The sequence below is a fragment of the Halichoerus grypus genome, chromosome 13 (genome assembly GCF_964656455.1).
Source record: "Halichoerus grypus chromosome 13, mHalGry1.hap1.1, whole genome shotgun sequence".
Taxonomy (NCBI): Eukaryota; Metazoa; Chordata; class Mammalia; order Carnivora; family Phocidae; genus Halichoerus; species Halichoerus grypus.
The window spans coordinates 25025543-25038669 of record NC_135724.1 but is presented as its reverse complement, the minus strand read 5'-3'; the positions used below and the strand labels follow the sequence as shown (position 1 = coordinate 25038669).

Sequence of the window (13127 nt, the reverse complement as noted above, 5' to 3'; positions counted from 1 at the left end):
AGACCCACGTGGCCGGGCCCGCTGCCCTGCCAGGGAAGGCCACCCCGGAATGTCTGTGAGCAAAACTCAAACACGCCAGGAAAGGGCTTGTACCACCTAGAATGATCGATCCTTTGGTAAACAGAAACGTCATTCTCCGTGCTTCTATTTACCAAAGCAGGGTTTTAATTTATTGGGTTTATATAGAGGGAAAAAGCCCTCCAAAGGAAATTATTATTAACTCAGACTTCAGTAATTCATAATCTAGAACACTGCCTGCAGAGAGGAGGCCTCCAGTAAATATTAATTGAATGAATGGATCTTTGGTCTAGATTGGTTTACCATTGAATTATGTATTTAAAAAAAATACTTGCTTCTAAATTTCATCTGAAGAAGAAATAAATGAGAATAACTGAGAACTTTTGAGAAGCAAGATGTCAGTGACATACTTGCCCTACCAGGTATATATAGCCCACTTTAGAGGGTCATCCTGGCTACTCTTGGGGGCCAGAAGCTGGGAGTTCATTATGGGGTGAGGGAGAGGTTGGTGGCTCAGAACACAGCCATGATTTGCATTCCAGTTATATTTTTGAGATGGAACCAACAGGACCCGCTGACATGAGATATCGGAGAATGGAGGAAGTGATGTGGGCTCCTGGTTCACAAGCCTGGTGACACCATTTTCTGGGATAGGGAGGGCTTGAAGAGAAACAGAAGGGGATGAAAACTAGGACGTGGTTTTTTTCTGTTTGGGTGACCCGGTGGTCATCCCCAGAGAGCTGTCCCACTGTTGCTCAGGTAGAAGCGTCTGAAAACTGGGAAGAAGTGTCAGCCCTGGGGACTTGGAATTGAGCATTTTGTGAAGTGTCCGTGTATACTTGGTGCTCAAGGCTGGGGACCAGATGGGATCACCCAGACAGAGGGTGTAGATGGAGGAATGGCCAGGAGGCGGGGAGGCGGTGGAGGTGAGGACATGAGTGTGGACAAGTCTTTGGAGAAGTGTTTCTGTGAAAGGCAACAGGAAAGAGGAACTTGTCAACTACAGGGGGGGTGTGCAGTCAGGGGACATTTTTGTGTTTTGCAAAGGAAGAAGATAATAGAGCAACCTAAGAGAAAGGAGAGGGTATTTGTAGATGGTTTTGAAGCATCCGTTTATGGGAAACAAGGTGCTCATTCCCGACTGTGTGGATGCTCACTAAAGCAGAGCATGCAGACCTCTCTCAGACACCTTGTAAACCCGTCAGCCTCTCCCACTCCACAGAGCCCAACGTCCTTCCTAACAAATGCACTTGAATTCAGAATTGTTTCTCAGAATCGGCAAATGGCCTCCTCCCACGGTATGTCGCTCTCAAAGGGTCATAAGCTCAGAACGCAGGACCACAAGGGGCCATAGCTTTGCTTTTTGCATCCCTCGGGGGTGATGTGAAGGCAGCCCTCTTGGACAGTGGCCTCTCGGGGTCCTCCCATCCCTGCCTGAGTTGCCCTGTGCCCCTGACAACCCAGCTCAAGGCAGGGAGCAGCACCGTTCGAGGGCAGTGACCTGGATTGCCCCAACACGTCCCCTCTGCGTGATCTGGGCACCTCCTGGTGTTGCCGTCACCTGCTTCCCCGAGCAGGGGGCGAGGCTGCAGCTGAGCGCCGGCCCTGGCTGCCAGGACCTTCTAATACCGCCTGAGGTAGCACGAACTTTCGGGTGTGAGATCCGGAAGGTGCCAGGAGGTCTGCACAAAAAACAAGGAGCGTCCCCTGATGCACACTTGCTTGATGCGTTCAACTTTTCAGGACGATGTCACGAACACAAGTGGCTGCCGTGCTCACGGTAAACTTGAAGAACAAACAGTTCATCTACAGCTTTCACCGTAAAAGGGGAAATCAGAGCCCCACGTTGCGAGCACTCTGCCGGAGGCCCGCAGTGAGCTGGTTCCAGAGCACCAGCCCTGGGCTCCAATCCTGCCTCTGCCAGGCTCGAGCTGTGCCATCCAGGGGAGAGTTCACCTGCCCTGAGCCTTGGTTCCTCCTCTGTAGAGGGAGACCATGCTGCTTGCTCTGAAGGGGTTCAGGGAGAAAGACACGGTGTGGAGAGGGTGCTAAGCGCACCAGGACAACTAGGTCAGAATGTAGAAGGAAATGCCCCGGGGACTTGTTCTAGGGCACGGTGGCTCTCAGAGAGCTGGGTTTCCTCCAGTCTGACTTAGGGCTGGGCACATGCCCAATCTTAAAGGGGCACAGAGGCTGAGTGCCCTGCCCGGGGACACATAGCCCCTCACTGCCGGCCTGGAGCTTCTCCACTACCCATCTAGAGCTCTTTCCAAAGAGAACTTAGCTTCCCTAAAACAGGGCCTTAAGAAGAGGTGGGGACATAAACGTGTGTCCTACGGATTGTATCAGTCCCTACGGAGAGCCTTTGCCTTTCCCAGCTCTCTGGAGACAGACGCGTGAATTCTCAGAGCCTGTTGCGCCTCCCCTACTTTATCTGTCACACACACACACTTGTACCCAGGTCTGACCGACATTCCCAAAGCAGGTTGGGCCAGCTCCAAGAAGTTTCCAGAAGCCAAAGCCACTGCTACTGCCTCTTTCCATGCTGGAAAGGTTTAGACTTTTCCCCTGGGGCCATGCAGATGGCTGACCCAGATGCCCACCCTACCACCCTACCCCGGGCCCTCCCAACTCCTAGAACAGTCCCAGGCCTGCATTTTCAGCTGCCCACTAGATACGTCCAGGTCATGCCTCAAGCCTCTCCAGGATCATGTGGCCAGAGCTACACCCCAAGGCCTTCCTGCTCAGTCCAGATCCTGGTGTGGGCCCAGACCCACCCTTCCGGCCCCCCCACAGCCAGGAAGCAGCCCCAGAACCCACCTGATTGCCTTTTCTTACAACTGTGGGTCACTCACTCTATCCTCTGCTTCTGCACGCCCTCCCTGGCTTCCCCTGCTCCCCTTTCCTCTAGGCCCTGAATCAAACACAGACCCGTGGGCCATCTTGGTGTGAAAATCTCATTTAGAACAAACCTAAGAGGAAGATACAAAATCCTCACAGCCCCATTGCAATCTCGGGCTTCTCAGCTCACGGAGGCCACCTTCACTGGACCTGGGGCTCACTGGCCTCCACTCCCCTTTAAGATTGAGCGCATGCTTGGCCCCAAAGCCCCTTCAGACTGGAGGCCACCTGGGGCTCTGAGAGCTGGCCTGCCCCAGGGGGAGTCCCCTGGGCATTTCCTTGCACACTCTGACCCAGTTGAATTAACCGTTCTCTCTGGTTCTCTTGGTTACTCAAGCTTCAGACCTTGGACTCCATCCTTGGAGTCTCTCTCTTCCTGGCCGTAACACCTCTTCCCAGGCCCAGCCCACGCCACTTCTGGGAAGCTCCCCACCCCCACCCCCAGCGGACCACATGGACAGCTCCCAAGAGTGAGACACGGCACTCCACCCTGGCAACTCCAGCCTTTCCACGGAGTCTTAGTATTGGAGCATTTGGTAACTTAGCCTCTATTTAGTAATTTAGTATTTTATAATGATAACGGCACACTGGAAGGCATTGCCCAAAGCACATTATGCATTCTTTTCTCTTTTAACTCGGACAACACTCTGAAGATGATCATCCCTGGCTGCCAGAGAACAGAGAGGTCGGGCAGTTTGCTCAGGGCCACACAGCAGAGTGCATATCGGAATCCAGATCTGACTGCTGGAGTCCCTGCTCCTGGCCGCTCTGCTCACGCCTCGCGAAGCACCTTTCTATTTCTTCAGTCCGTGCTATGCAGCCAAAGCCAAATAGGTCATCAGAGAATTGATTCCACTTTTGCCATAAATAACATGTGCCAATCAGACCTTTCTTTGAGGGATGGAGAAGAATTTCCGGTGAGCCTTTTTACTGTTTAAGCACCACTGGCTCTTCCAAGAGGGTTTTCAAAGTGACTGAACTGTATTATCAGCACCTGCAAGGTGCAGGAGTCTCCTTGCCCTCCTGTTTACTGCTCGTATTTGCTTCGTGAGCTCTTTTTAATTTTTTTTTAAAGATTTTATTTTTTTAAGTAATCGCTACACCCAACGTGGGGCTCGAACATACAGCTCCGAGATCAAGAGTCATACGCTCTACCCACTGAGCCAAGCAGACACCCCTCTTTTTTTTTATTTTTTTAGTGTTTATAAAATTTTATTGTCATAAGAACACTTAATATGAGATCTACCCTCTTAACAGCTTTTTAAGTGTACAGTACAGCATTGTTACGTCTAGGTATAATGTCATTATAGTGAATCCCTAGAATTTATTCACCCGGCATAACTGAAATTTTATGCCCAGTTTTTAGCAACTGACATTCCCCCCCCGCCCCCGCCCCCAGCCTCTGGCAGCCACCTTTGTTCTTTGCTTCTACAAGTTTGACTCTTTGAAATACCTCATGTAAGTGGAAATAGGCAGTATTTGTCCTTCTGTGACTGGCTTATTGCACTTGGCATAATATTTTCCAGGTGCCTCCGTGTGTCCCACATGGCAGAATTCTCCTCTTTTATCAAGTGGAATAGTACCATTGACCTCCGAACAACATGGGTCTGAACCGTGGGGGTCACTTAGATGCGGAGTTTTTACGATACATTACAGTACTGTAAATATATTTTCTCCAGCTTATGGTTTTCTTAGTAATATTTCCTCTAGCTTACTTTGTTGTAAGTGTACAGTATATAATACATATATACAAAATGTGCATTAATTGACTGTTGATGTCATTGGGAAGGCTTCTGGATGGCAAGAGGCTATTAGTGACGTTTTGGGGGAGTCAAAAATTACATGTGGATTTTCGACTGCAGGGGGCTTGGCGCTGCTAAGCCCGGCGTTGTTCAAGGGTTAGCTATATTAGCTACATTCCACTGTATGGATATACCACGTTTTTTAATCTGTGCATCTGTTCATGGACATGCAGGTCATTCTCGCATCTTGGCTACTGTGCATAGAGCTGCAGTGAACATGGGAGTGCAGGAGTGCTCATATGTCTTCGAGATCTTGATTTCAGTTCTTTTAGATAAATACTCAGAAGTGGGATTGCTGGATAATATGGTTCTATTTTTAACTTTTTGAGGAAGCTCCCTACTGTCTTTCAGAGCAACTATTTCTCCCCCTGCTTGCCAACACTTGTCTTTTTTTTTTTTTTTGAAATAATAATGGTCATCCTAACAGATGTGAAGTGGTTTTGATTTGCATTTCCCTGATGATCAGTGACAATGAGCACCTTTTCAAATACCTGTAGGCCATGTGTACGTCTTCTTTGGAAAAATGTCTATTCAAGTCCTTAGCTCATTTTTTCAATCCAGTTATTAATTTTCTGTTTATTGGGTTGTAGGAGTTCCTTATATATTTTGAAAATTAACCCATTATCAGATATATGGTTTGCAAATATTTTCTCCCATTCTGTGAGTTGCCTTTCACTCTGTTTTTTTTGTTTTGTTTTGGTTTTTTGTGGGGTTTTGTTTGGTTTTTTGTGGGGTTTTGTTTGGTTTTGTTTTGTTTTTGCTGTGCAGAAACTTCTTCATTTGATGTAGTAGTCCCAGTTGTCTGTTCTGCTTTTGGGCTTTTGGTATCTTATCCATGAAATCACTGCCAAGACCCATGTCATGAAGCGTTTTCTTTGAGAAGTTAGTTTTAGGTCTTAAGTTTTAATCCATTTTAAGTTGATTTCTCTGTGTATGGTGTAACATAAGAGTCCAGTTTCATTTTTCGGCCTGTGGATGTCCCGTTTTCCCAGCACCATTTGTTGAAGAGACTGTCCTTTCCCCATTGTGTGTTCTTGGCACTTTGTCGAAGATTGGTTGATCATATATGCACGGATTTATTTCTGGGCTCTCAGTTCTGTCCCATTGGGTCTATATGTATGTTTTAATTACTGTAGCCTTGGAATATATTTTGAAATGAGGATGTGTGGTGCTTCCTGATTTGTTCTTTTTCAAATTGTTTCAGGATTGTTTTGGCTATATGAATCTTTTGTGGTTCTCTATGAATTTTAGAATTGTCTGTTCTATTTCTTTAAAAAATGCCATTGTAATTTTGACTAGGATTGCATTGAATGTGTAGGTCACTTTGGGGAGTATGGACATTTTAACAGTATCAAGTCTTCCAATCCAAGACCAGGAACAAGACAAGGGTGTCCACTCTTATCACTCCCTCTTAACATAGTATTAGAAGTCCTAGCCACAGCAATTAGACAAGAAAAAAGAAATAAAGGACATCCAAATTGAAAAGGAAGAAGCAAAATTGTCTGTTTGTAGATAGTGTGATCTTGTATATAGAAAACCCTAAGGACTCCACAAAAAAAACAAAACAAAACAAAACATTAGAACCAATAAGTGAACTCAGTAAAGTTGCTGGATACAAAATCAACATACGACAATCAACCGCATTTATCCACAGTGATAACTAACTACGTGAAAAGGAAATTAGGAAAATAAGTCACTTTACAGTAGCATAAGAAAGAGTAAAATACTTAAGAATAAACTTAACTAAGGAAGTAAAAGACTTGTACCCTGAAAACTGCAAAATGTTAATGAAAGAAATCAAAGAAGACACAAAGAAACAGTAAAGCATCCCTTCAGCTGTCTTCCAGTAGCATTGTAAGGACTCCTTCATCCTGCCCAGGCCCCCAGCCAAACTGTGACTGCAAGGGCCCCCCACCCAGGAAGGTGTAATTAGTATTTGTGGCCCAAGCTAAGGGTGCTGTCATCTCCCATCTCAGCTGGAACCCACTTGTCAACCACTTAATTGGTTGGGGTTGGGGCTGGTGGTGGGGGGGGGGTCCTCTCCTCACACCCTTTTCCTGACCCTGCAACGCTCTTGGCCCCCTCTGCCCCTCTGTCACCTCTGTGACCCACTCGTGATCTTGCCAGACTGTTCCAAGATACCAAAGAACGCTTTTCTCTGGGTGCCTTTCTTCAAGAGCTTCATCAAAAATTCCTCTGGCAGGGAATGCTAGAGTGGCTTTTAACCCCTTACACCTGTTTCCTTTGAGCAGACGTTCCCTGTGCACTAGTGGCCTGTTTCTACCCGCTCCCTCTCATCCTTTCTGTCTCTAGTCCAATCCCCCCAGCCCATCTCTACCCGTGATTCCCAGTCTCCTGCACTCTTCCGAGTCTAGCAGCCAAAGCCAGGGGTCAGGAGTGGAGGAAAGGAGGAAGGGAGGGGGGTGCCCTGTGCCAGGAATCTCTCATCCCTCTGCACCTCCCTCTGACCCCCTCCCTATGGTTGGCTCCCTTGCTCCCCTTCCCTCCAGGCCCCAGAAACCCCATCCACCCCCTCCCTGCCTTTTCCAAAGGAAGGGCAGGGAGGGGGCAGGTGCCTGTGAGGGTGTCTCCGATGGGCACACCCCCCCCAAGGATGCAACTGGTTGGGCTCCTGGAAGAGGCCGGCAGGCACAGGCTGGGGAGGAGGACACAGAGGGCAGCAAGTCAGGCTTCTCAGGAAATGAAATTGCTCCGTGCAACAATGAGAGAGCCACTTTTTTAACTTTTTGCGTGAGCGTGCATTCAATTGCTCACATTGTTTTGGCTCCAGGGGAAATCTGACCTCGGAAAAGGCTGAGATGAAGTGGGTGTGGGTGGAGATCCTCTGCTATTTCACAGGGCTAGGAAAGTCAAGCAGAACATTCTTCAGAGGTACCTTTCCAGCAGGACTATTCCTCCCTTCCTGAGAGCAGGAGATGGGGCCGCATTCAGCTACCCAGCTGGGGCCAGGGCATGGCCCACTGTGCCCAGAAGAAGCCAAGGTCAGCTGCTCCCAGGATATTGATGGACCCTAATGGGGAGCGGAGAGATTTGAAATTATTCTCCATGCAACCCAGGACTCTTGACCCTGTGCCTTGGGAAGCTTTTTTAAAAAAGTACAAATTCTCAGACCGTCCCCCCAACCCCATTTCAACCAATTAAATCAAACTTTCTGGTGATGGGGTTTGAGAGGGAGAAAAAAAAATTCATCTCTCCATATGACTCCAGTGTGCAGCCACGGTTAAGAAACGCAAGTAGCTGCATCTTAGGTGCATTTAGTGAGCAGCCATTGATGGCCAGAGAGCACCGTGGGAAGAGCACAATCGGAAGAACCTCTCTGGCCGGGAGTTTGAATCCCGGCTCTGCCATTCCCAGCTGTGGGGCTCACCTGATTCTTTAATGTTTCCAAACCTCAACTTTCTATCCATAACACGGGAATATGGGACTAATACTCACCCTGCAGGTTTAAGGCTTAAAATGAAAGCAAGTGGTGTGTGACAGCCCCTCGGAGAGCTAGCTGCATTGTCGCGCGTTGCTGTGGAAAGCAAACCGTGTTCCAGGCACTGCTCCAGAGAAGTATCACCCCACAGACAGCCCCAGAAAGTAATGTCCGTTCTCCTCACTGGGCGCCATGGCCCCCCACAATCAAACACAACCCCCCTTTCCTGGAGATCTTCACAGGAGGCCTCTGAGGCCCCAGCCACAGTGCTCCCGGTGCAGCTCCCAGAAGGCCTCTTGCATTCCTCCTGCCTGAGCGCCATCTTCCTCCTCCTCCTGTCTGACTCCTGCCCGCCTTCAAGGCCAGGTTCACTTCCTGCCATGCCCCCCCACACACACCCTGAGTTATTCCTCCCGTAACATCCTGTGCAACTAGCATGCATATGGGGCTGCTGATGCCTGTTCTCTGGACACGTCCTTTGCCAGGTGGTTGTATCAATGCCTTATGACCTCTTCTTGGTTGCTTTTAAATCATTTCAACCTCTCATTGGTACCTGTGGGCAGGCTGGTCTCATCTATCATGGAACCCCAACTACATTTTGCTCAGGACGCTCCACTCCTTCAGGAAGCAGTGATTTGGTTTGAGACAATGCTACTTTTCTTATTGAACTGCAGTTTCCTAGTTGTTCTAGAAGGAGAGCGTATAAGTTGTGATGTTCCCCCAAAAGGCTGACAACCCATTTGGTGACAGAATCCACAGAAGTTACGCAGCTGTCAACATTTATGATGGGTTGTGCCAAGGTAAGGGTAGGGGGATTTTAGAGGTGTGGACAGCTGCTGGGGGCAAAGGGGAGGGGAGCTAGGGCTTCAGAACAGATACTGGCCTGGCCCCCAGGAAGAAAAATGAACAGAGGCACGAGGGCCAGAATGAGCGTGGCCCATCTATGTCAGGCCTGATGGATAAGTCCTGGGCTGGTGCTGGCGCCCAGCAGAGGCATTCCGGTACATGCAAGATGATACCCAAGTTTTAAGGCCAGAGAGCAACACCATGGAAGGCATGAAAAAGAGTTATTTATTCATTCAACAAACACTGAGAAAAATGCTACTTCCTTATCGAACTGAAAGGTCTCCTAGACACACTTCCAGAGAGAATATGCTGAAATAACAAAGTCAAGTAAATCTGGGCTCTCCCTAGCCAGAGGGACGCCCGGGGTAACTCAGTGCACAGTGCAGTGCTCAAAATCAGGTGAGCCTGGAAGCAGGAAGGTGGGAGCCCAGAAGCAGACAAGACAAGGAGATCTGGCGAGGGTGTCTTAGACGAACGGTCCTCAACTCCTTGCCCCTTTAATTCCTTACTGTAACAGTTGATCAAAAAGACTAAGCAGGAAGTGAAAGGCTGGAAGGAAGCTTGAAAATTCAGGCGAACCCTTCTCCATGAACAGTTTATTCCAGCCCTAATCTTCGGCGTAGACCCTGCCTGGAATGTTCCTCTGAGAATGCAGCCTTCCTGGGGCAGGTACACAGCCCCTGGGCACTGGTTTAGTTGCAGTTCCTCCAGGTCCAGCAGCTGCTGCTATGAATACCTCAGCTTAAGCAACCATTCCTGTAACCTCTGCCGAAATAACTCCCCACAGTTTTGTTCCCTCCAAAGCTGTCGCCCCCCCCCTCCAGTTGGCAGCCAAGGCACTCTGTGGTGTGATGCCCCTGACCTGCTCGGACACCCCCAGCGCACACCCACACACCCGCGCACGCTGGCACGCCTCCTCGAGCCTGGGGATCCTAGCCCACCGCCCCCACCCCAAGATAAAACCAGGGCCTCCCTCCCACCCCAGCCACCAGTCCCCGACCCCTCCCCAGCCCCCACCCTTTAACTGTTCTACTTCCTTAGCCAGACTGCAAACTGAAATGTGAAATTCGAAGCCAGTGTTCCCCTTAGCAACCATGGTAACACAGGATCTGATAGAGAGCCTGGAGTTATAAAAATACCAGCTTCTACCAGACACTGGTTTCCACAGGGAAACCAGTCTCCACGCCAGAACCGTTTTTAAACAGTCTTAAAACTCAAGAGATTTCCAAACCCATCTCAGCATGGCTTCAGGAAGACCTCTCTTCAATTCCGGTTTGGAAGGTGGTGGCGTTGCAAGCTTTGGGTATTTTCTCTAAAATATAGAGATCCTGTCTGAGAATGAGCTAGCCTTACATATATAGGTGGGAGCGGTTTTTAAGAAACATCAGATTTTCGGCATTCTTTAAAAGTGAGGTTGAATTGCTGCCAGCCCTTCCGGTCCCCCCCGCCCGCCCCGCGCCGGGGAGTCAGCGCCATCAATCCTCCTAATTACAGAAGAGGACTGATTGGGTCTATCTCCTCTTCGTTGAAAACGGTTTTAATTAACATAACCGTCTTCTAGCAGGAATCCCACGTTGAAGGCCTCGGGTGGGGAGGTAAGAAGGAGAGCAGCCGCTCGGCGCGGCCCCCACCCTCCCCTTCCACGGACGCCCCCTCGGGTCGGCCCCGGACGGGAGCGCGGAATGCGGCTCGCTCTCTCCGCGCCGCCTGCAGGGGGCGCCTGGCCTTGCGGGCTGGGGAGCGGGCCCCTCCCGGAGGCCGCCCCGCCCCCCGCCCCGCCTCCGCGGCCCCGCCCCCCCGCGCTCGCCGCCTCCTTCCTCTTATCTCCCGGGGCCATGCCTGTAATTCCGAAAAATATTCTAACTCAGTAATTAATGTCTGAACTTCAAGAGGCCCCTGCTTTCGGCAGAGGCGCGCAGAAGGCGGGCGGGGACCGGGCGGGGCTGAGGCCTCGGTGGGGAGGGGCGGGGGTGCGGACTTTTTCTAAACTGGCGAGTGGACGGTGGAGGATAAATCAGGACACACATCTATACATATACACATGCATCTGTCTACGTTTTTAAATCCTTTGGGCTTTTTTTTTTTTTTTTTTAAGTAAGATACCTTCCTCGCACCCTCCCCTCCCATCCCCAGTGGCGGTTTCGCAATGGGCTGATGGCAGATTCTGCTCAGTCAACTTGGGGGCTGGAGGGGAGATAGTCTGGGGCACTTTCTCCGTGTGTAGGGGGATTGGCTGGGAGGGAGAAGGAGTGACCCACATATTTAGAAAATAAGAAACCAGGCACTGTGGGGTTGACAGATGGCCATCGGTAACTTCTGGTAAGTGGCCCCAGTGAATCCTGGCCCCCCCGGGCCCCCCCATTCCAGTGCCTCCCCATGGTTTGCACAGCCCAGCCCTGCCCAGACTTCATGCCAGGTACGCAGCAATAGGGGCACCAAGTGCTGGGCTGGCTGCTTGAGCGTGACGTGGTCCCTCCCCTCCCAGAGCTGCTATCTGCTAGGGAGAAGGGAAAAAGCAAAGCACCCAGGACTGGGAGCTGGTGCACAAGTCACATGCAGCTTCCCCCCCCCCCCCCCCGCAGGACCCGCACTGATCTTCCTTAACCTGCTAGCTCTCAGACCCACCAATTAAGTTTAGCTGTTGAGGATACCTGGAGGACTGCCGTCCCCACCTCCAGATTTAAATAATGTGTAGGCCAGCGCTTGTCCATCTGGGCTAGACATTAGTTAGGAACCAGCTTTTCTCCTCTCTTCTAGAATCCAGTTCCTTATTGAGGGCTCCATTATCACCGCCACCAGCAATGATCAGTAGGTACAGGTAGCCTGGGCCAGGCCCTGAGAGAAGAAACCTCCGGGATTGCCCGATCTTGTAACTGGCAGAGAAAGATGCTAGGGAAGAAGGCCACCCTCAGAGCCAGATGAATTCGGGCATCTTATTCCCTCGGGCCCTCAGTTCCCTATTGGGATGAGGATTAAACCGGATTTAGTCGATTTGCTAATTACAAGTTGACTTCCTCCCTTCCCTGTGGGGGGACTCACAAAACAAAGACATGAAAAAAAAAACCATGAAATAATGGGATCATGCAGCAGCGTATTTATATCATATAAACCAAGTGCTCCTTAATAAGCAAAGCTGTGAAGGAACACAGTAAAGTACATGTCAGGGCCTTTGCTCTTGCCTTTCCTTGCAGGAGAATGGCCTTCTTCCGGTCACCCTTCCAGGTCTCAGCTGGATGTGGGTCCTCGGTGGACCCTCACTCACCACCCCCGCAGCCTGCTTTCTTTTTCTCCATAGCCTTTACCAGGATCTGGCTCTCCCTTAGAGCTGTGGCATGTGTTTTCTCTCTCCCCAACTAGCATGGAAGCTCTCTAAAGACAAGGAATGTGTTTGTTCTCTTCACTGCAGTATCTCCAGCGACTAGAACAGTGCCCGGCACAGAGTAGGTGCTCAGTAAATACTCATTGAACAAATTAATGAAATGGAATGTCTAGACTGCGCAAAGCAGGAGACAGTAGGCACCCTTCTAGAGTTCATCTGGGAAGACCTCTCTGAGCAGATAAATCCAGAATCCCTGAAGAGGCAGAGTGAGCGAGCAGGGTGGAGACTGGCTGGTAGTGGTCCCTGCAGATGAGCTCAGAGTGGGAGAGGAAGAGAAATGCTCCCCCAGATCAAACTCAGAGGAAGCAATCTGTGCTCACAATTTGAGCAAAAGGGGGAGAACTACCGTCAGCCCCTGAAGCTGCCTGCGTTCTGTCCCCACGCTTTGCTCTGCTCTAATTAAGTGGTCGTTTCTCGACTTTGACCCACCAGTCCTCATATGAGATTGAATTAGTCTGTCCCGAGTCAGAATCCCGTGAGCCACAATCACGAGAAGTCAAGGTGGGCTTGTGGCACAACTGCACGGATCGAGAGCCATGGGGAAGGGGTTGCGGAGGGGCGCGGAGGGGGCGTCTGCTCTGTGCAATGCCGGCCTTCAGCTGGGCCTTGCTCTCTGGCCTCTCCCTTGAGGAGGGAAAGGAGTGAAGATGCGCAGAGCTCAGGAGAGTCCTGTGAGGGTCGGGAAGAAAGTGAGCACAGGAGCTGGGAGGGGACACGTGAAGTCACAGATGTTGAGGACAGT

The 13127-nt window shown here is 50.2% G+C and overlaps 1 protein-coding gene across 12 annotated transcripts in view; it reads left to right on the top strand.

Annotated features, from left to right (window-relative positions):
- CTIF (cap binding complex dependent translation initiation factor) overlaps positions 1–13127 on the top strand; it is a 286624-nt gene that overhangs the window by 246908 nt on the left and 26589 nt on the right. The gene's annotated exons all lie outside the window — the stretch shown is intronic.